The 24,467-nt window shown below is 37.2% G+C and overlaps 1 protein-coding gene and 2 long non-coding RNA genes across 8 annotated transcripts in view; 1 reads left to right on the top strand and 2 right to left on the bottom strand.

Moving 5' to 3' along the window:
* The window catches only part of LOC149710210 (zinc finger protein rotund-like), a 411,108-nt gene that overhangs the window by 124,203 nt on the left and 262,438 nt on the right, over positions 1-24,467 (top strand). The window lies entirely within an intron of this gene.
* Positions 4,303-8,515, bottom strand: LOC149710213 (uncharacterized). The gene is made up of 3 exons (XR_016376972.1): positions 8,312-8,515; positions 6,851-7,023; positions 4,303-5,840 (listed from the first exon to the last, which is right to left on the bottom strand). It is a non-coding gene; the product is annotated as an uncharacterized LOC149710213 (long non-coding RNA).
* LOC149710212 (uncharacterized) lies at positions 21,345-22,976 on the bottom strand. The gene is made up of 3 exons (XR_016375675.1): positions 22,511-22,976; positions 21,860-22,364; positions 21,345-21,771 (listed from the first exon to the last, which is right to left on the bottom strand). It is a non-coding gene; the product is annotated as an uncharacterized LOC149710212 (long non-coding RNA).

Here is a 24,467-nt window from a genome sequence, read left to right as displayed (position 1 = left end):
AACTGGGACGCGATCTTTTCGACCCCCGTCGTTGATCAACTGGGACGCGATCTTTTCGACCCCCGTCGTTGATCAACTGGGACGCGATCTTTTCGACCCCCGTCGTTGATCAACTGGGACGCGATCTTTTCGACCCCCGTCGTTGATCAACTGGGACGCGATCTTTTCGACCCCCGTCGTTGATCAACTGGGACGCGATCTTTTCGACCCCCGTCGTTGATCAACTGGGACGCGATCTTTTCGACCCCCGTCGTTGATCAACTGGGACGCGATCTTTTCGACCCCCGTCGTTGATCAACTGGGACGCGATCTTTTCGACCCCCGTCGTTGATCAACTGGGACGCGATCTTTTCGACCCCCGTCGTTGATCAACTGGGACGCGATCTTTTCGACCCCCGTCGTTGATCAACTGGGACGCGATCTTTTCGACCCCCGTCGTTGATCAACTGGGACGCGATCTTTTCGACCCCCGTCGTTGATCAACTGGGACGCGATCTTTTCGACCCCCGTCGTTGATCAACTGGGACGCGATCTTTTCGACCCCCGTCGTTGATCAACTGGGACGCGATCTTTTCGACCCCCGTCGTTGATCAACTGGGACGCGATCTTTTCGACCCCCGTCGTTGATCAACTGGGACGCGATCTTTTCGACCCCCGTCGTTGATCAACTGGGACGCGATCTTTTCGACCCCCGTCGTTGATCAACTGGGACGCGATCTTTTCGACCCCCGTCGTTGATCAACTGGGACGCGATCTTTTCGACCCCCGTCGTTGATCAACTGGGACGCGATCTTTTCGACCCCCGTCGTTGATCAACTGGGACGCCATCTTTTCGACCCCCGTCGTTGATCAACTGGGACGCGATTATTATGACCCCCGTCGTTGATCAACTGGGACGCGATCTTTTCGACCCCCGTCGTTGATCAACTGGGACGCCATCTTTTCGACCCCCGTCGTTGATCAACTGGGACGCGATCTTTTCGACCCCCGTCGTTGATCAACTGGGACGCGATCTTTTCGACCCCCGTCGTTGATCAACTGGGACGCGATCTTTTCGACCCCCGTCGTTGATCAACTGGGACGCGATCTTTTCGACCCCCGTCGTTGATCAACTGGGACGCGATCTTTTCGACCCCCGTCGTTGATCAACTGGGACGCGATCTTTTCGACCCCCGTCGTTGATCAACTGGGACGCGATCTTTTCGACCCCCGTCGTTGATCAACTGGGACGCGATCTTTTCGACCCCCGTCGTTGATCAACTGGGACGCGATCTTTTCGACCCCCGTCGTTGATCAACTGGGACGCGATCTTTTCGACCCCCGTCGTTGATCAACTGGGACGCCATCTTTTCGACCCCCGTCGTTGATCAACTGGGACGCCATCTTTTCGACCCCCGTCGTTGATCAACTGGGACGCCATCTTTTCGACCCCCGTCGTTGATCAACTGGGACGCCATCTTTTCGACCCCCGTCGTTGATCAACTGGGACGCCATCTTTTCGACCCCCGTCGTTGATCAACTGGGACGCCATCTTTTCGACCCCCGTCGTTGATCAACTGGGACGCCATCTTTTCGACCCCCGTCGTTGATCAACTGGGACGCCATCTTTTCGACCCCCGTCGTTGATCAACTGGGACGCCATCTTTTCGACCCCCGTCGTTGATCAACTGGGACGCCATCTTTTCGACCCCCGTCGTTGATCAACTGGGACGCGATCTTTTCGACCCCGTCGTTGATCAATTGGGACGCGACCATTTGACCATCTACAGAGTACTGTTCGATCAAATGGGTTTGATCTTTCTGCTTGTGAAAAACAAATGGAGTTCGTTCGTTCATTCTTAGTTATGTTTGATCAACTTTATTCGATAGCTCAGTTTCGATCGCGATATATGTTGCTTTTTGTGATCCCGTTCGTTTACATATTTATTTTAATCAAAGTCAGTATCCTGCTGACGAGTGTGGTTTTTCACTTTAGTCTTGGGAAAAATTGGTGTCTCCTTAACATTTCAAATCTAACAGATGCAGTTAAGAAAACACAGCTGAATATTATAATAATAAAGATGGGATGCTCCTCTTAAATGCTTTTCATCCCTTCATCCGTCCATCATTCAGTCTTAGTTATCCATCCCATTTTGCTCCTCAAGTCTCCTCCTGGTCCTATAAAATCCTCCATAAACTAATCGGAGAAAGAATCGAGAAATCCTTGAAAACTAGCGACCAAAATCTTACGAGTAAACTGTACCCCTAGACTCTCTCAATTCTTTTCCCACCACAAAAAAAAGAGTTGATAAAAAATGCTCGTTGACAACGGAGTACAGCTACTTTAAACGGTGGAACATCCTTACCAGAATTCTTTTTAATTCCACCAAGAAGCGATATCTGGTTTACTAGGGAGAAGTTATAAGATGCCTAAGTATTCGCGCGCCATTTTCCCAGTTCCCCTTTCAAAATACAAGGGGGGACGTAAAAGGAGGCCGAGCTATTTCGCCTCTCCTCAGTCTGAAAATACGTAATTTTCGTCATTCGCGTCGCCCTGACGTGAGTTTACAAGAACCAATGAGATGCTAGCTGTAATTTAGAGGCGGGGATGAACTCCGGACCTACGTTTGGACTGCACATAAAGCTAGAAATGTGGTGAATTTATACCTTCTCCCTAGTAAACTAGATATCGCTTCTTGATTCCATGAAGAAGGTTTAAAGGAAGATTCAAGCTAAAATATCATTTTTTTTGTCTTAATAAATTCATTATTAATAAAAATGCATGAATCGATAACTAATATTTCTCCAAATGCATGTGTAATTAAAGATTAACTTGTAATTAACAATTAAGCCTTGGTGCTGAAATAACCCCTGGTAGATTTCTTCCCATAAATAGCTTTTAGAAATCCAGCCTTCATTGCCTAACAGAGATGAAAGCTTACAGGGGTTTGTCGGCGCCCAGGGTTTTAGTTAATTACACGTGGGAATTTGAGAATTATTAGTTATTGATTTTGGCATTTTTAGCAACAATAAAACGAGGACTACTGTGCTGCCCTTGGTTTAGTGGCTCTGCTAGCCAGAACCCCTCACCCCTAAATGGTTCTGGCTAGCAGACGCCTCTAAACATGGCTATGTAGTAGTCAGCGTTTTAAACACCAAATAAATGATATACTTTTAAATAAGAGATAATTTATTTTTTAATATTTTTTTATTTTATTTTTAGATTTAAGGCAGTTTTTTAAGGTATAATGTTATGTTGCCTGAACCTTTCCTTTAATGTATGTTCTTTATTTTTTACTAATTAAATAATGGGCAATCAATATTCATGGACGAATTATTTACACTGTAGCACCAAGAAAAATTCAAGAAGGCATATTTTAACATAAGGAAACAGAAAAAAAAATACTTAATTTCTGCTAATAATATCCCTTTAAAGGTCCGTTGGTATGCTTAAATTTTATCAGAAGCTTATTCCATAATTTCAGACTCCCTAAAATTGCTATTTTATCACGAAAATAACCTTGACTATAACAGGGCAACACAACCACCATGCATTTCGCATCAAATTACTTAAGATTTTCACCCTAAACTAGCCCATAGGTGGTGGGTCTTTTTTGAATAACGCGGATGTAATTTCTACGAAATATCTTCAGAATTGTTGGGACCCCTAAAAGGGTAAAAAAAAAGAAAGGGCACCCTTTTTTTCTTTACCCGCCCGTGGGGACATTTTTTCGGAGTCCATTCTCCCAGAAATTTGAATTGAAAAAAAAAAAATTTTGAATATTATTTTTTATATACCTTTTATTTACCTGGGCGATGTTGGTATAGAAAAAGAGGAACTCAAGGTTACCTAGTTTCGTTGGATAAAAAAGTGAAAGCTCAGTTATGTTTTGATTGTCGAAGGAACCGCTAAGTTTTGAGAGAAAAAAAGAGGGTTTTTTTATTCACTAAGTTTTTTTTTATAATGTGCAGCGCGGATGTTGAAAAGAAATATGTTTTAATAGCTCGGGTAAAGAATAAAAAAAATTTTTTAACCCGTCTAAGATCTACGAGGGGTAGAAAAGGATTTAAGAAGTAAATGGAAGGAAACAGGTTGTACACCCTTTAACGTCATCACAGCGCCACCGTACCTTTTTTTTATACTAACTCAAAATGGAGGAAGGGGTATTTTTTATGGGTACCCCATACTGGATGGATATATGTTGAGAAACAAGTTGGGGTTGTTCATAAGTACCTGGTTTTACATTTTAAATTATTTCAATTATTTATTTTAGGTAGTAAATGGTTTTTAAATGGATAACGTGCACGGTTTGTTGGCCGTAACTTATTTCGATAATTAATTGTTTTAATTATAAATATAATTTAGATTAAGGCTTGTGTTCTGACAAAAACAGATTTAAAAAATTTCATTTTTAAACTAAGATATTTGAGGTCAAAGTTCACCCCAATTTAATTCATTTCGATAATTATTAATTATAAATACAATTTTGATTAAGGCTTGTGTTGTGACAAACAGATTTAAAATATTTCATCTTTGGACTGAGATATTTGAGGTCAAAGTTCACACCGATTTAAATTATTTCAATAATTAATTGTTTTTAATTATAAATACAATTTAGATTAAGGCTTGGGTTGTGGCAAAACAGATTTCAAAAATTTCATCTTTGGACTGAGATATTTGAGGTTAAAGTTCACCCCTTAAAATAACTACAATAAAACTTAATCGACTCCAAATAATTGTTTTAAATACGAACAAAATTTACGTTTCAGTATAATTTTTTTATTTTTGTAAATTTACCGTAAAAACTTGTCCAAGACCTATCTTGAAACTGATAAACAATAAATTTAAATAACCTACGATAAAATTCAATGGACGCAAAGTAATGGTTTTAAATATTAAAAAAAACAATTTTGTTGAAGTTAATTTTTTTAAATTTACGGTAAAAATTCTGAAAAACCACGTATTTTTTGAACTGATAAACAGTAAATACAATCAGGGATAGATTTAATTTTAGAAGTACGAATGGAGAACAGAGTAATGTGGGCACGCGTCAAAGTCCCGGACCCCCTTCCTCGGGACGGAGGGGTATGAAAGAAGAGGCGGATCATAGCGACAGAGGTAAACCTATTTTTCGCTGTCCCCGTCAGCAACGTCATCAAAACGTAGTTTAAATGAGCCAATAAGATAATTTCAACTTTCCTTGACGTGTTGGAGGGAGGCACTCTATATAGAGCTAAGAGTCGGACTGAAGTAAATACTACCCGTTCTCCATTCCTACTTCTAAAATTAAATCTATCCCTGATACAATTAACAAACTTTATGAGGACATGCGCTAACTGTTAGTGATCTATTATTAAATTAAGAACTAAATAAATATAATTATCGGTCTTCAAAAAATATTACCCACTACTACAAACTGATACATTCATGAACAAAATCCAAAAAAAAGAAAATTAGAGGGTGAAACTAAACTAACCCTAACCCGTAGATTTTTTTAACGTGAAAAAAAAAACGTGGGATAGTTTTTCTATTACTCTTAGCTAACACTAAGAGTCCTTGATTTTTTTCTTCTGTATGCCATCGTAAGGTTTTTTTAAAAAAAAACCTCTTTCGGTTTTTCAATAAAGAGTGACCTTCCTAACTCTCCCCGTGGTTTAAGAAAAAAAGAAAAGGAGAAATTGAAAAAGTTATCCGAAATCCGATATATATTCGTGTCTGCTTCGTAAATGGTAATCCCTCGGAGAAAATCTTGACATTGAGGGTTATTCCCGCTTTTTCAAGTAAATTCATTGGATAATTTCGAGGTCTAGGTAATACGCCATCCCATCATCCAGGAACAGGAAACGCGAGGTGCTGTACGCTAAAATATTGTTGGAGTTTAAGCATTGTTGATAAGTTATTGTGGCAACTTAAAGGGTTAGTAGCTAGCGTAAAATTCTATCATTACGGCGTTACCAAGGCACGGTCTTTGGACTATGTCCTACCAGAAGGCGACATAGTATTGACGTCATACAGTCAAATCCAGGCTGCGAAATATGGATTTTTTGAAACTGGACATGTGGAAAGTATAGCCCAAGCACCTTTTTAATTAAAAAACCGGACTTTGGCTACAGAAAATGGTTAGAGTCCAAGCATTTTAATTAAAAATCTACAAATAACGATTTTAAACTGGACATTTGGCCAGTTGAGTACAAGCACTTTAATTGAACGACTAGACTTTGGCCACTTAAAATGGTTAGAGTCCAAGCACTTTAATTAAAAACTGGTCATTGGTCACTGAAAATTGTTAACTTTGAAACTTTTTAATTAAGTGGCCACAAGGAGAGTAAAAACCCCCAAACATCTAAGTTTTAAACTGGACATTTTATAATTCTCAGCCTGGTCAAACGGCCAATTTGTTTCCGTTTTTGCAATATTGTCCATTTTTAAATGGTTAACCTTTGAATGTTTTCATTGATTAATTAAGTGGCTAAAATGCCAGTAGACCCCAAGCATCTAAGTTTTAAAGTGGACATTTTATAATTATCAGCTTGGTCACACCGTCAATTTGTTTTCGTTTTTGCAATATTTTCAATTTTTATGTAACAATTTTAACTAATTTTGATATTTTTATATTAATATTTAAAAGTATCAAAAACTTATGAGGGGCCTAGTCGAAATTAAATGCGAGACTATCCCTTTAAATTACCATACCCCCTTTTAAAATGACATTAATATTCCACTGCTCAAAGCCGCCTGAGATATGTCAAGTTTTTAACCTTGATATTGTCAAATGGGTTAGAAAAATTTAGATGGGAAATGTTGGATTCAACCGGTTACGAGGATGTAATGTAAAAGGGTAAAATTCAGTTTCCGGTTCAATTTACCTACCTCAGTTTATTTTGTTTGTGGATGCCTGATTTCAATCGTTATTTCGGCGAAGTTTGGGAGTAGCAAATACCATTGATTGAAAGATATTGAATATAAAGTATACACATTTCCCTAGGAGTGTCTTGGAATTTCCGTTCCAACAGCAGCTGATAGCTTTATTTACGTTTTTCTGACTGAAATAGTGAAGTGGAAGAGCGTGGTGAAAATTCTTAGAATTAGTTGAAAGAACCTTAAGGTCTTTTCAGACAATACAACTTCTCGATTCATTTAGATGAGTCAACTTGTGTTGAGTAAACTAATTGGGTCGTGTGACCAGAAGTTGGACAAATTGAATCACCAAATTAAAAATTAATCACTGAACAATTTTTGATGACTCATATTTTTGACCCATCTAAATGAGTTAAAAAGTTGAATAGTCTGAAAAGGCCTTTAATCAGTTAATTCATGTGAATACAAGTTGGTGAGCTGAAACCTTAACCAAACAGTTGGCGATGAGAAATATTATGGATCAGATGATACAATCTTTAGACACAGTTTAGTTAGTCAACTGTAGCTGAGCAAATAGGTTAGCTTAATTGAATATAAGTTAGGTGAGTAAAATCTCTACCAAAAAAAAAAACGTTGGTGAGGTTACATTTCTAACTAGTCTGTTTTAAACAAGAAGTTAAATCGCCTAAATTAATTAAACTTAAGATGACTGTTCATGGTTCTTTGGGCTTGTACCACCGATAACCTCAAGTGACTAACCCCTCTCCTTGCATTTCTACTTGCTGCATGTTTGCTGCGGTTACACGATGCAACTTTGGAACCATTTTCAAAAATAGTAATTGCATTTTCTCATGAAAGATGTCTATGTTTAACAACAAAATATTCCATTTCGACCTTTCCAAAACGGTTCAAAACGAATTTAAAGTGTCTCGTGTAAAACGCGGATATCCTAACTAAATTCCTAATCGTAAATAACTTTATTTTACACTTAAATAAATAAGCGCCCATTGGTTGCAAACCACTTTATAAACCTTTACACGAAACCGTTTTAATAAACCAATACGGAATTATCCATAAATGAAATAAATCTCCCTACATATACAAACTCATGCAGAGTAAACTGGTTAGCTCTCTGTCTTAATCTTAATGGTACGTGAGTGGAATTGAAAATGCGGGGGTAGTAAGTAGTAAGACTTGCACCAGTGCACTCGAGCTTCTTTCACGAGAGAAAAAAAGAAAGAAAAGTTCTCTTATTTCTTCAGTTTGGTCTACTAGGTGAGGAAATATCAAACCCGCGAAATCACCTCCTCCTATGTTCTACATCTCACCTTAAGACTTCTAAATAAAAGGAAGTTAAACTTATATACGATTCCGTCAAGTATTTAAGACTTTTGAAGCTGCGACGAACTTATTTTGCTAACCACGAATTTTTGGGTTTCTTTTTCGTGCTGGTAGATCGAAACCTATACTTACATCGGTTGGCACTGTTTTTGGTGGAACTGATGGTTGCTTGAAGAATATTATTTAGAGGGTTCGGTGGTTCGGCCTCGGAGACTTTTCGCGATATCATGTGACTCCAACCAACACTGGTTGGTTACTTGGTGGTTGCTGTAGAGTAGGCCCGTATCTGTAAATGTACCATTTTCTTTGTAGTTTTTTTTCTTTTTCTTTTTTCTAGCAACCCCTTAATTCGGGCCACGAATACCGACTATATCTTTAAATATCTACCTCTCACCTTCCCATCCCTCTGGTTTTTGGCGGGAAAGAAATATGTTCACGTGCATGGCGGATTTGTCAAAAATGTCTTTGCCATGCCACGAAATGCAGTTTTAGCTTTTTGGAATTTTAACCGAGTTTTATTCCCAAACCAATTTCAATGGTGGGTAGATTTGTTTTCCATACGTTTCCCGCTAACATATAGATAGAAAATATGGTTATCACCGTTTAACCGGGCTGCCAGGCTTTAAATGGTATTGTTAATATAAAACCGTTAACCGACCGATCTTTGTCAGGCTGGGTGTACTGAACGCAATGTACTATTTCAATCATTTTTAAAGTCAGTAGGTTTGTTTCCGCACATTTCCCGCTAAAATATTGAAACTACAGTTTCCATACAGTCGGGCTGCCAGATTTGAGATGTAGATACTGGTACAAAACAGATTTATTTGATTTTGTGCTCTGAACGCATTTCGACACAGCCATAAAAATAAATAAATAAATAAAAAAACGCGGTATAAGTTATACATTGGTGTCAAACTAAGCTTTTTTCTTAACTACAAACTAGTGAAAGGTTTTGTTTTAGTTTGTCCACTTTAGAAATATACAGGGTGTTTCTGATATGTCTAGCATAAATTAACGGGATGTTCTTTGGGCGACTTTGAGTCGAAAATTTTCTATGACATTTCGCCATTTGGGCCACAGTTTTCAAGTTGAAATTGGAGTATTTTACGGATGACCCTTAAATTTAACTAAGAAACTTAAGAAGATAATGCTAATTTAATCAAATAATTGGGATATATTCACGAAATTATTTGGTTAACATATCCGCGTTGTACGTTGGTTTTGACTTGCCATTAAACGACTTGACTGACAGCAGTGATATCATTGGAGATTTTCACTAAAATTAACAGAGGGGAAAATGATCTTTCAAGTTAAATTACTAAGATAGATTTATTTAAATACGAAATTCGGTTATTATCCATTATGTACACTTTGCCCCGTGAAGATCTCAGATCTTCCCCACTTAACAAAGTGTTAAAACACTAAGCTTTATAAATATGTATACATTTCAGGGTAAGTCGCGGTGTCGAACAATATTTGGGTAGAGCGCGTGTAAGTAGGGCCGGGGGTATTATTTTCCGGTGTGGCGCTGGGGTCGCGTCGTCGTCATCGCTTGTTGGGTGAAAAGAGGGAAATCTGACGCGCGGCGGCAATAGTTGTATAGTTGTTGCGAACAAAGTCAATTACATCGCCGCGTATTAACGACGAGTCATTAAGAATAGCGAGCGCGTTAATCAAATCCAATTAGCGGCCTTTTTTCGCTTAATTAGCGATTCACACTCTCAAACCCCTTAGTTCACTGACACGCCCCTTCATTTTGATACCAGGGGCAAACTACCGGTATACATCATGCCGAGGGGATCGACATCTCGTATGCTCCTCGCAAATTTTTGACGAAATAACCGAGTTGCTAAATTTCTGTCGAATTCAAGTTATTTCAGCAAAATAGCGAAATTTCTTGCGAAATCTCTGCCGAATTTGCGAAATATTTGACGAAATCGCTAAATCTCTCTGCCGAATTTGCGAAATATTTGACGAAATCGCTAAATCTCTCTGCAAATCTCGCGAAATCTTTGACAAAGTCACTAAATATCTTGCAAATCTCGCGAAATCTTTGACAAAATCACTAAATATCTTGCAAATCTCGCGAAATCTTTGACAAAATCACTAAATATCTTGCAAACTCGCGAAATCTTTGACGAAATCACTAAATCTCTTGCAAACTCGCGAAATCTTTGACGAAATCACTAAATCTCTTGCAAATTTGCGAAATTTTTGACGAAATCTCGTGCAAAATAAATCGCGAAATCTTTGGCAAAACAACATATTCGTGAAATCTTTGAGACAAAACGAAATCGCGAAAATAAAGAGCTGGACTTCTTAATGAAATGAAATCTTTGACGAAATCTCTGGCGATATAATGAAATCTTTAGCAAATTCGTGGAATCTCTGGCAAAGTAACGAATTTGCGAAATCTTTGAGTCGAACTCCGAAATCGTAATCACGAAAACAAAGAGGAATTAATAAAATTTTTAAGAAGATTTCGAAAATTGCGAAATCTTTTTCATGGATCACAAAATCCTGTTTCACTTTGTTGAGATTGTCGTTCCCCTCGCATGATGCTGCTATCATGGAAGGCCAAGGAAAGGGTTGGTATTTTAAGTTCATCCCATCAAATGATTCTACACAAGTTACATTGTATATATCCATCCGCCGTCAAATAAAACTCAATGCAGTTGCACCTTGACTTAGGTCTATCCACCCATTTTTACTGGTACTACTTAATTCTTTAATCCGTGAATACGTGATGTAACCATACGCCGGTAGTTTTTACTTCGTTGCAAAATCAGGCTGGTATTTAGTTTCTTTCCCCATTCGTGTTTTTCCAACTCTTAAACATTGTCAGAGGTTAGCGCTACGAAAGGCTAAGTGAACTTTGCAACTACCTTCTCTTAGATCCAGGTAACATTGTAAAGATCGTGCGAAGGGAAAGGGTTAAAAGCCTCCTTGTTCAGTTGGTATCGGAGGAGACCATTCAGCCGTTTCAGCGAAATCGCGACGGCAATTCCTATATTTGATGCTACGCTAACTTAACACTAATGTAACAGTGTCAAGTGTGTAGGAATTTTTGCCGCTATCTTTTTGCACCTTCCGTCCAACGTCTTAAGCCTTTAACATAGCTCGACATCCTTATCAGCCCCCAAAATTCTTGCAGGCTTTTTTTTCTAACGTTAAGTTGCTGTTTTTTATTTTTTCCCCAACTGGCTCAAATTTTGATTGGGGAAGAAATTCCACGTGAATCGTCAGCCTCTTTAAATTTCACGTAAAAAGGGATCAAGCTTTATTTGGCCTTACGAGTTTTTCCTGGCGAAGAGGGTAACTTGCCTTCTAGATTTGTTTTTAAAGCGCAGATTATCGCCTGCAATTAAAACTGAAGGTTGAAGCGAATATGCGTAATTTGCCTATGAAACCAAATTCAGAATACAGATGCCTAAAGCCCGGTTTCCACTGAACGAAAATTGAAAAAAGAAAAACTTTTTTATTATTATTTGCTCGGTTTCCGTGTTGCTGACAATTTTTTTCCTAAGGGTACCCGACCAATGAGAAGATTGTTAGGAACTAACGTCACTATAGGGAGAGGTCATCCTTGGTACTTTCAGTTCCACGAGGGTGACGAGGCTTAATCAACATTAAATTAACAAGCTAGATTAAGGAATATGATAGGAATTATTTTAGCAAAGGCTTACGACGAGAAATTTTTCACTTGAAAATAAAACCTTTTTCAATTTTTTCCACGGAAAATAAATTTCCCAGTGGGAACTGGGCTTAAGTATTATTTTGTTTTGATTGGGTATAACCTTTTTCGCATCGTGGTCACTGTTTTCACAAAATTACACTGAACTATAAAGTCTATAATATATTACCTGAAACGAAAATTTCAAAGAAAAATTCGTTTTAGTTTATTTTATAAAAAATAAAGTTGATTCTTTAATTTAATTTTTTTTTCACATCTTTCACGAAGATAAATTCTCAATTATCCCATACAAATAAAATGAGGAAATATTTTCTGTTAAGTCGTAACTAAATATCTATGCATTTGTTTTTTCCCACACTGTGACAAAAAGAAACAGAATGAAAAGCTGAGGTCCTTACAGACCTTAATTTGTTATTGAAAATTTCCAAAATATAATTCATTTAAGCTATTTAATATTCTAAAAACAAAAATTAAATTATTTCTTGATATTCAAAATTTTTAATTTAAATTCCAAACCAAACCAAAAAACATACGCATTTTAAAGTTTTAGTCAAATCATATTTTATTTTATATTAAATTGTAATTTGGTCATTAAAGTCCAGAAATGACAACATTTGTGTGGTAAAAAGCTTAAAAGGATGAGAAATTCTTCTTTGACACGACATTGCGCGTTTATAAAACTGTTATTCCGTTTTTTTTTATTTTATTTTATTGTTATTATGACGATGGTTCTCTTCTTTATTCGTATTGGCATTTCTTTTTAAGAACGGCTTGTCTGCCAACACCGAAATCTTTTTTGTTTTCTTGCGAAGCAACGAAAAAGCCAAGTCTGGACTCGAACCATTAAGTTTCTCCTTCGTAGCGAATGAAAAAATAAAACCCCTACAAGCGGAAGCTTCCCCATAGTCTCAGAGGGAAAGGATACTTTATAGTGCCTTCTTTTTCTGGATCCCTACCAAATGTGGATGGACCACTTTAAAACGCAATGCACAGTACAAAAAAAGGAATAAGAATTTCTTCACTCATTCAAAAACTATCTAGTACTATAAAAATTCAAATAGAATCATTTATTCTGTGTCAAGTAGAGTCATTTCTTGTTATCTTTCAGGGATAGATTTAATTTTAGAAGTAGGAATGGAGAACAGGGTAATCTGGGCGCGCGTCGTAGTCCCGGACCCCCTTCCACGGGATGGAGGGGTATGAAAGATGAGGCGGGTCATAGCTACAGAGGTAAAATAGAATTGCGTATTTTTCGCCGTCCCTATCAGCAAAGCCATCAAAAGGTAGTTTAAATGAGCCAATAAGATAGTTTAAACTTTTCGTTACGTGTTGGAGGGAGGGGCTCTATACTGGGCTATAAGTCGGGCTGAAGTAAATACTAACCGTTCGGCGTTCTCCATTTCTACTTCTAAAATTAAATCTATCCCTGATTTAATATAACTATCATGCAAGTAAAGGATAAATGATTGTATTTATGAATTCATGTTCCTATATATTTGAAGGATAAGGTTAGACAACTTATAATTATACATTACAGGAACGGCCTTTTTCTTAATATAAAAACAAAAATATTAAAGAATAAATAAATGATATCATGTTACAAACGAGAATTACTGTCCCACGATTTGTTTTGTGGCGTCTGCTAAATCGAACCACTTACCCCCTACGGAATTGGTTGAATTCTCACAGGCTGAGAGAGGTTCTGCCTAGCAGACGCCACTAAACCAATGGCGGGTGGAGCAGTAGTCCTCGTTTTTAAGACTAATTAAATGCTAATTATTTTGTAATAAGATATCTTATATCTGGAAAGAAGATATAAGGTTTTGTTACCTACCTTTTCCTTCAAGTTAGTAAGAACTGTAAAAATACGCTATAGCAGACGACGCGTGTTATACTTTCATTCATTGCCGAAATATCGCGAAATATAGATGTCGCAATCAGTCTAGGAAATAAGAATATTTTTTAAACTATAGACCTTGGGACCAGTGACCCCTTAGTGTCCAAAACAATGAATAAACTGGTCTCATAATTTTCCTATAGATTTGCAACTAATTAACTGGTCCCGATTACCAGTAACCCCCACTTCTTGAATTTAAAAACTGGTCCAAGCATTAAATAAACTGGTTTGTGCAATTTTACAGACTGCCCGCAATGATTATGATATTACTGCAAAACTCGCAAATGACTTAGCTGAACTAAACGTAACGTACACAAATTTTTTTGTTTAAAGGTACATAAAGAGGTTTCAAATCTCTGGGTGTCGTTCCCACCCGCTATATAGGTAATTCCATTTATTGATTTAGGTTTTTTTTTCGTACCGTCATCCACCGCGCGCCAACACCACTTGATGGGATGAGGAAGAAGGTGGGGGGGATGCCTTCTTTGGGGCACACGCGGTCACCCTATATATTTTCCGAAATGGCGTCCTACCGGGTATGGTCCCTGGCTTTTAGACAGCAGCGGCTAGCGGCGGCTTACCCATTCTGCCAAGTGCTGGCAGAGGAAGCTCTAAAAAAGAACTTGGCAAGGTTGGCCCTTTTTTTCGTCCCCCCCCCATGACACCCCCAACTGAAAGAACGTGGTTCGTTGATTGCTTAATCGATATTGCAGCTGTGTATAGGGAAATAGCGTAAAAGTGCCACAGGGGGATGGGGGTCTTCAAACCCCCCACCATTTTTTTTTTTCATCGTAGCTTTTTCCTAGCTGGTCCTCTCTGGAGAGGAAAGAGCGGGGAAAAAAGGGGCTTTAGACTTTCCCGCAAAGCTCCCGTGTATGGCGCGACAGAAAAACCTTTCGTCGTACTGAATTCCTTCGTACCACTTTGAAAATACATTTGAAAAAAGAACTTCGGGTTCCGTATTTGACCTTTAAACTTACGTTCCAACATTTTTTGTATGGAACCGCCTTTCAATTTAATGTATTTTCAAAGTGGGATGAACTCTGTATACTAAAGTCCGCGCTGTCTTTTTCGGTTCAAATCCTACGTGGATTTTTTTTTTTTTCAGAAACCAAGCGGAATATGCGATATGGTTCAATGAATAAACTGTATTTAAAATCCATTTTAGAATCAAACAAAACAGAATTGAAATTAACTTCATGTTTGTTTATTTCTTGAAATTGAAAATAACACTAAATTTAGACAAACATTTAATCGGAGTTAAATTTTAGTTGTATCGTTGTAACGTCGCGTAATTAGAGATGTGAAATTAATTACGGTAATTTAATTCAATTTACAAGTAAGTTACGAATTAAAATTTTGCAAAAAAAAATTGTAATTTAATTACCTTAATAGTTGTATTCCCTAAAGTTACAAAAATACTGAAATCGGTTATTGGTATTTCCACCATTGTGAGAGAAAGGAGATGAACCATTTTTTGTCAGCATCCTTCTGACAGCCACGTAACACCCGATAGAAACTTATATATTAATCATCAGGTCCCGCTTAGCCAATCGTGCGTCTTCTCCCGCATGCGCTTCAATCCGCCATTTTGAGGGAAAGAGGGCAATAATTCCTATGCAAACCGCTCCCGTTTTTCCAGGGCTGAAAGACCATTTCGATTTAACTAAGAGGAAAGACACGGGGGTAACACGCTGCCCTTTGATTTCGCTTTTTGGCGCCTGCGCTGTAGTAATTTTGAATCATGAGAGTGCGCAGAGACGGCAATATACCCTTTCGATGGGAAAAGGGGGATAGGCAACCCTTAGTATCGGGAAATACAAGGGGGTTGCTCCAGTGCCGTGTTTGCGTACTCTCAGATCAAAAACGCCTACAGCGCAGGCGCTAAAAAGCGAGATGGAAGGCAGAGTTTTACCCCCGCGCCTTTCCCTCTTAGACTCGTCGAAAGGGTGTATTTATCAGCTCCGATACTGCTGAGGGTTGCGTACCGCCTTTTTTACATTGAAAAGGTCTATTACGAGACAACGTAAAGACTGGTCTACGGTTTATAGAGATGGGCCGATACCAGTTTAAACCGATACCGATATGATCCGATACTTGGGAAACCGATACGTACCGATACCGATATTTTACCCGATCCTTCGATTAAACCGATATCAAACCGATATGGTATCGGTATCGGCCCATCTCTATAGATGATTCTCGATCCAATTTCGGTACTTGAAACTATAAAACTGGCTTTTCATACGAAAAACCCATTTTAGATACTAGTTACGTTATCCAAAAATAGATGAAAAACTGTGCTGTCTCAGAGTTTAGGTCTTATGGCGCCATCTACTCTCAACATAAGTATTTATTTTCTTCAAAAAATATCGGCTAGAAATATCGGTTCATTTTTAACCGATACCGATATATCGGTTAAAGCCAAATATCGGTACCGATACCGATATGGTATCGGTATCGGCCCATCTCTAACGGTTTATATCAGCTTCAAAAGCAATGAAGTGTCCGACACTTTGATTCTTAGGCTCTTTTCCGACACACAACATTAAGAAAAGTACAAAAAAAAAAGACTTCTTAAAGGGTAAAAAGAATTTCAGGAAGAATTCTTAAGAGATGGTTTCTTTTTTTCCAAGACTATCTTCTTTTTTTAGTGCGTAAGCCTAGGCGAGTGTTATAATATTAGAAAGAGCTGGTCGTAAGCCGCTAGCGATTTGTCCTAGACTCAAATTGGATCTAAATCCATACATTCCCCCTATTTGTTCATTCAGGACTTGGTGTTTTTTTCGTCAAAAACCCTTTACCGATTCAAAAAGAAGCTATAGCGACTTATAAATAGTGAATCAAATAGAAATAAGCATAAATAAAGCAGATATATTATGCGGGAACACTTTGCGCGAGTTTTTTTTTTTTTTTTTTACAAACATAGTGGGTTCAGATTATTTTATTAAAGGCATTGTTTCACGCATGAAGTGGGGAAAATTTTTGAAGGTATAGAAACATGACAAATTTATTAACTTAGCTGTTACTAACCCTTTTTATTGGCTTTTAATGCGAATACTAGTAGCAAAGGGTCCCGGAGTTGCTTGTCAGATATTTATACTAGTCTACAATAAATTAAATGTTGCCCTATTAATGGATAAATTAACTTCAGATATAATTTATTTGGAACACATTTTTACCAAGCAACAGCAAATTAACAAAACATTAAAAAACGTGTTCGAATAAATTTTAGAAAAATTCTTGTTTTAAATTGTAAAATTTATATTCTTATGTACGTGTCTTGTTGTGACAAAATATTTTAACGGGATAAATGTTTCATGTCTTGTTTGCCTGTCTGTTTGAAACGTTCTGACATCGCTTAGCATAAAAGACATTCCATAATGAAATAAATTTTGAGGTAAATCCAAATCAGATAAAATTAACAGTTCAAATTTATGAATCGTAATGGAATCTATTTACAAAGTTTCTGCTCCTCTTGGTATATTCTCTTTGAGTAGACGTAATGCGAGTAATGCTTCATTATTTGAATGAACACCCTGTATTTTGGTAAACTCGTCCTTAATATATGAAAGAGATGAATAAAAAAGTAAGACGAAAGAGGGTGATGGGGGGGGGGTGCTTGGCGGTGGCTTAATTTATTAATACGTTGTTTTCCACTTTGCATAAAGTTTGCCGAAATAAGGGAAGCCGGAAAAAAATTATAATAACCAAAGAAAAGAACCGGGGGAGAGAAAAAATACGATGGGAGCAAAGAAATCCCAGAAGCGAAGCGCAACGCAACGCGAACGCCGTCTAGCGAATACATCAAAATTTTAATGATTAACCTTAATGGAGCGAGAGCTAACCAGAATCTCCTTACCAAAATTTCACCCTCAGAATTCCATACAGCCAATACTATTTTAGTTCAAACGTACAGTACATAGTAATAATTGGAACGGTTCAGCTTCGATTGAATTGTACACTCAATCTGAAAATACACTTAAGTATGAAATTATTTTATTTTACTTTGAATATTGATTGGGTAACTTATATTTATTTATGCTGTTTATCGATATTTACTCTTTATGGATTGCTAGTCAAACTATCTTGCGTTGCCATGGGCATTTTAAAGGGAGTGTAAAGCAAGCGTCGTCAGGTGGGTAAAAATTATTTGAAATACGTCTGAGATAAGCGTGGCTAAAAGAAAGTTAGTCCGTTTCGATAACTACCACTTCGGAAAATTGGCACTGCAATCTCGCGAAAAACAATTAGGAATTTGTGTTCAGTCCAATTCCATGTGGATTCTTTGTATCTTGGCGCCATCTGGTGCCTTTGACGTTTTTTTCAACTAATTTTTACCCATCCGCTGATGCCTTATTCAATGTCCCTTTAAGGGTCAGTAAACCACAAAACCGTGAAGATTTTTCTGTCAATGTAGATATTACATACTAAATTGTCTTTGCACCTTCTTGTATCAGATATCTGTTTGTTGTTGTTTATTTTGTATTTTACAAACAAATATTTTTTGCATCTTTCAAATTCAACGAAACGACGATTAATTATCGCTTAATCAAAAAGCTAAAATTTTACGTGTCCAAAATAGGACGTTCTTTACCGCCTTAAAGGGAGACTCTCAGCTGAAAATCTTAGTGCCATGTTTTATTTTTTCCTGGTTCGTTTCAATTAATTATGAAGCCTCAATTTTTTTTCTGATTTTTCAAACAATTTTTTCAATGAAAATTAAATTCTTTAAAATTTGTTAGGCTTAGCAATGGGTCTCGATTTTAGCGCACTTACCTACCGGCCAATAAAAACCTCTTTAGGGATAGAGCCAAATCAGCCAATCCCGTGAGGGTTAGAAAATATTAAGTGGTATGTTGTCTGCTTCAAACAGGAAAAGCAGGGAGGGAAATAAGTATTTTTTCAGAGTGGGCTCGTTACCAGTGACTCCGCGGGGCCCGTCGTCTGCTAAAGTTTGAGGAGGATAGTAATTATGTTGCAGCTTGACTCTGCTGAGGTGTAAAAGATGGGTTTTAAATTTTTTCCATCTCGAAGATCACAAAAAATAATAGTAACAATAATCTAAGAGCACAGATCTTCCCATTCCAAAGGCTAATAACTAGACACTCAAGATATACAACAAAATACGACCCGCCACATTTTAATATAATAAGATTACGAGAGTAATTTGAGTTTAAGTGAAACGTATAAAAGCGTAAACCTGCTAATTACTAAAGTTTCTAATCCGCTTATCGTTAAACGATCGAAAACGCGTCTTTCTTTCGAGTGCTAAAAAGTAGAATACATATTTCTGAACATAATGCAGACGACGCAAATGAGACTCGCCCGAGAAAACCTTTGGGGGTTGACTCTTATAAATCGCGGGCGCTGATTGGCCGGTAGGTCGCTTTATCAAAATTCAAATGCATGTTTTGGATACAAAACTTCAAATATTGTTTAATACTATAAATAGCGCTTCAAAAAATCTGAAAAAATTCAAGGCGGCATATTTTAACATAAGGAATCAGAATAAAAATACTTAATTTTTGCCAATAGTGTCCCTTTAATGTCCGACTTTCCAACCTTGATAAGAACTCAACCAAACCATTTCTAATTTCCCTAGTGTTTGTATGTTTGTTAAAGAAAAAACATAGAGATAAACAAACAAGCGACTTTCTAATATAACATGATTAAAATTTTATCTTTGTGATTCAACACTTAGCTGTGAATACAATTTGAATTTTTTTTATCATATTTAAAGGAAAAGATTCCGTTTCTACACATTAGTCATTAAAAGAACGACCTTGTTCTGAATATAAAAGGGGAAAATATTAAAAACAATAAATGACGTCTTATTACAAAATAACTGGCATTTAATTAGACTTAAAACCGAGGACTACTGTGCCATCCGCCATTGGTTAATGGAGTCTGCTAATTCGAACCTCTTACACTTACCTTACCCTAACCTCTCTCAGCCTTTGAAAATTCAACCAATACCGTAGGGGTAAAGAGTTCGGGCTAGCAGACGCCTGCAGTAAACCAATGGCGGATGGCGCAGTAGTCCACGTTTTTAACACAATTAAATTATTTTGTAATAAGAGATCATTTACATATATATTTTTTAAAATTTTCCCTTATATATTTGGAAAAAAGCAGTTATTTTAAGGTATAATGTTATATTCCCTGAGCTTTAACTTAAAAATTATGCCTGCAATTGCAATATATTAAAACTAACGCTTACGCAATTCCGATTTAATCGCTTCACAGTATTTTAAGGTACATTATTCTTAATATAATTAAATATATTCTTTGGAAAAAATTAATAAAGTCATTTGAGAACGGAATCATAGGGAACGCGATATAATTTCATGTTTTAACAGTAGCGTCGATTCACGTGGTTTTGAAGTATGGAATTTTGCCTAACTCCCAGAGCATTCAGGGTGAAAGGGGGGTTCACCCCCAGGTTTACTGTAGATTGTAGAAAGACGCGCCTGGAAGGTTTAGTGGGGGGTGGTTTATAAAAAATGTTGAAGCGTGCTTGGGATCAAGGAGAGTTTTCCTAATTAGCGCTATAATGAAGATAGGGGAGGCGGGGGAGGGGGAGGGAGGAGGCTTTTCTCTATCGACGAGGGACAAACTTCTTTGACAAACTTTGAGAGATGGAGATAAAAAATTGATGCCACCCACGAAATATTAAAACGTGCTCCGTCTTGAATATTCACGAGCTTGATGATTTTGCCAAGGGGTCGAACATTTTCAGATACTCAGTTTTTTAATTATGAAAATTTGATCCAAAAAGGTTTATGATTTTTTTATAAATTGTTACTGTATCTTAAATTCACTACTCAGAATTTTATTATGCGGACGAAGTAAAAATGTTGGTTTTTTTGTCTTGAAAAACGATGATATTTTCGAATATTGAAATGTAGGGCATTTTCAAAAATTAAAAAAAAAAAATCTATATTTTCCAATATTCGAAACAAATAGTGCACTTACCAATGTTCGAAATAAATAGTGCATTTTCCAATTTTGAAAAAAAAAATGATCTATTTTTAATTTTTTGAACATTGAAAAAAATTGTACATTTTTGAATATTCGGAAAAAATAGTGCATTTTCCTATATTCGAAAAAACAATAGTACATTTTCCTATATTCGAAAAAACAATAGTACATTTTCCTATATTCGAAAAAACAATAGTACATTTTCCTATATTCGAAAAAACAATAGTACATTTTCCTATATTCGAAAAAACAATAGTACATTTTCCTATATTCGAAAAAACAATAGTACATTTTCCTATATTCGAAAAAACAATAGTACATTTTCCTATATTCGAAAAAACAATAGTACATTTTCCTATATTCGAAAAAACAATAGTACATTTTCCTATATTCGAAAAAACAATAGTACATTTTCCTATATTCGAAAAAACAATAGTACATTTTCCTATATTCGAAAAAACAATAGTACATTTTCCTATATTCGAAAAAATAGTGCATTTTCCAATATTCAGAAAAATTAGTATAAAGTTTTTTAATCGTGCTTGAATAAATTAGTTTTTAATTTGCATTTAGTTTCAATATAGGTTTTTCTAGAAATATTTCACCGATGATTTTCTAATTTTTATAAAAAAAACTAGCGTGGAATTATCCAAAACAACTTTTTATACAGTATATATAAATATATCTGTAGTAAATTGAATTTAGCGTCCTTAAAGGCGATAGGAGTGTTTCGCTAGTATATTTATTCGAACAGGTCTATCTATTTGTTTCCGGATCGTCCCTGACAGATCTCTTTCTCTCCACGCTCTTTATAGGTATATCTCCCTCCTTACTATTTTTTTTATTACTCGGGGTTGCTTGTCCATCAATCAGATTTTTTCTTGTCCTTACTACTCCTTCGTTCTTTTAGAGAGCACCCTCCACGCCTGTAAATAGATTTAGAGCCGATCGGGGCCGCGCACTAGGTCACTAAGCCAATACACCCTCTTCAACTCCTGCCCGTAGTCCCTGGTCGCTCTAAAAAAGGAATTGAATATATGCAATATTCCATTTAGTCGTGACTCTAAAAAGTGCCACGAAGTTGAAGAGGTTGATGAAGACTAACTTTTGGGGCTACCAGACAATTTTTATCCGAAACTAGTTGAAATGCTCAATTTTTTTATCAAACTCCACCGTTCAAATGATAATGAAAAACATACAATCCAATGTTCAGTCATTGTATTTTATGTTCGGCCCATTCGTAAGCCTTGGTCTAAATGCATCAGGACTTTTACAACAGTAAATTTTTACCCGCAACTCGTCGGTCCAGTTACTTGGAATGTTCAATTAGTTAGTCAAACTAATCTGTTTAAATGCTAATGAAAAATATGCTTTCCAACGTCCAATCAATGTATTTTACGTTAGGCCCATTCGTAAGCCTTGGTCTAAACGCATCAGGACTTATACAACAGTAAATTTTTACCCGCAACTCGTTGGTCCAGTTATTGGAATGTTCAATTAGTTGAGTAAAACTCCATTGTTAATATGCCAATGTAAAATATACAACCCAACGTCCAATCCTTGCGCTTTGTGTTAGGACCATTTGTAAGCCTTGGTCTAAAATGATTCATCTACATTTAACAAACAGTTAAATTAGATCAACACTTCAATTTATATGTAATTAAGTTCAACGTATCTTTAATTTAAATTTACAAGTCAGTTTCAGTCTCTCGGAATTAAAGAAACAAACTTAATCCTCAATAAAATTAATCCATACCACGTGATGTTCATGTGACTCAAAGATGCCAGTTTTCGGACGTTGGCGTGTCGAGTTTCCCCTAGTTAAGTTCACCAATTGGACCAATTTTGGTGTATGTGGGACAATTCACGAAGGTGCAACTAGATGGAGATAACAATTGACTGTTATGAATGCCCTTTTGAAGGGCGCGTTATAGGCAAATAATGTAGACAAATTTTTTAATATACTGTCATGTTTGAACACTGCTTTTGTCAGAGTTATACCACCAGATTAGGAACGCGAGTTTATGTTCGTGTATTACAGCTTTTTCTAACGTTGACCAGTTACATTGTTGCCTTAGGTAGAGTGTAGGAAGGAGTAAGTCCTTTCCCGCCATCGATTTTTTTTATGCCCTGGAACCCGAAACATACAACGTTGAGAACCTAAAGGATTCCTATACACCAGTAAGAAGAAAAAAACTGCGCTAGATTTTTTTTCCCCTCAAGTCCTTTCTAGTCCTTCTATAGCGTAGTTCTGGGTAGCTGGGCAACCTCCGCAATTCTTCCATAGATATTATAAACTTACCTTCATCTCTATTATCATCGCTGCTAAGCTGTTCGAAATGGGGACTACAATTTGAGACTGCGCATATTAGAAGATGTAGTATTGCGCGTCAAATTACGGTATATAATACGCAACTTGGATGAGTGGAAGCGCCATCTCGAGGTGACCCTTTCCCTCGTCAAGCTGCGCATATTTGTAGATGTAGTATTGCGCGCCAAATTGAGCTATATAATGCGCAACTTGAATGAGTTTGAAGCGCCTTCTAGTGGTGACCCCTTCTCTCGTCAAGTTTTGTATTAATCTGAATTTCACCGCGTTAAACTTCGAAAATAGTGAAATTTCTTTCAGTAGTGAAATGCGATATTATGATCAGTTAGAAGAACTGCACGAGTTTTTCTCAGTAAACATTCCCCTCGTTTTAATACACCACCAATATTCCTCATTCTCCGTAGCTAACATAACCTAATAGATGCAAAAAGAAATAACCAATCGAGAGCTTCTTTCTTTTACCAGCGGAATAGAACGAATTAGCGCAACTGTTTGCATTACAACCGCGTACAACATGAGACATGTGTGCGATAGTAAGAGAAGGAAAGTAGCTTACCCAGTGCAAGTTCTGATACTCTTTTTGTTCGAACATCATGCTCAATTCCGAATATACAAGCTGCATGCACGACGAACGATTTCATTGCTTTAGAGCACTCAGTGGTAATGCGGATTTATTGAAAAACAAGCATCGCACTTATCAGAATGTAATACATAGAGATGTGAATCGGTAATTTACAACCGTAACTTACCGGTAATTTACCTAATACCGCGGTTAATTACCGATTTATATCATACGGTATTTTAAACAATGGATGGTAATTTACCAAACAGTTTCCAAATTTTGGCGCTCAAAATCAGAAACCTTTTTTAGTAAAACAAAGCTTCTATAGACTGCCAGAGACTAAAAAATTAGCCTATTTTACTTCCACTCATTTTCCCATTAATTCGCGTTGTTTAAAACACCCAAATTAGTTATAAAGTACGTTTAATAGACCATATACGCGTGAAAAAATAAATTACCGACAGCATTGTGTAACTTTCTCAAAATCTGGATGGGTAATTTAAAAATTACGACAATTTGTAACGTCTCGTGCATACTCGCGATGTCTATGCGATCGACACGAAGTTAGCGACGTACTTCGGAATTGAAAGAACGTTTTTCGTCGATTGCGCCAACAGCGCCCCCTAATGACGAGGCTCGTCTGCATGATGACGTCCCAATACCCCCACCCCCAACATCCCCTCAACACCGTTGCTTTTGCTAGGGTTCAAACCCCAGTTCTATCCGGGCGAGATTCGCGCTTCCCCTTCTTACCCCAGAGTAGCTCGTAGCAGCAGAGCGCTCTAAAAAACCCCGAAAGTGGCCGTGCGTGGAGGAATTCGG

Source organism: Phalangium opilio, unplaced genomic scaffold (genome assembly GCF_054372755.1).
Source record: "Phalangium opilio isolate 3A_F unplaced genomic scaffold, DU_Popi_V2 ptg000011l_1, whole genome shotgun sequence".
NCBI classification, from domain to species: Eukaryota; Metazoa; Arthropoda; class Arachnida; order Opiliones; family Phalangiidae; genus Phalangium; species Phalangium opilio.
The sequence above is the reverse complement of the archived record's forward strand: the minus strand, read 5'-3'. Positions and strand labels throughout refer to the sequence as shown.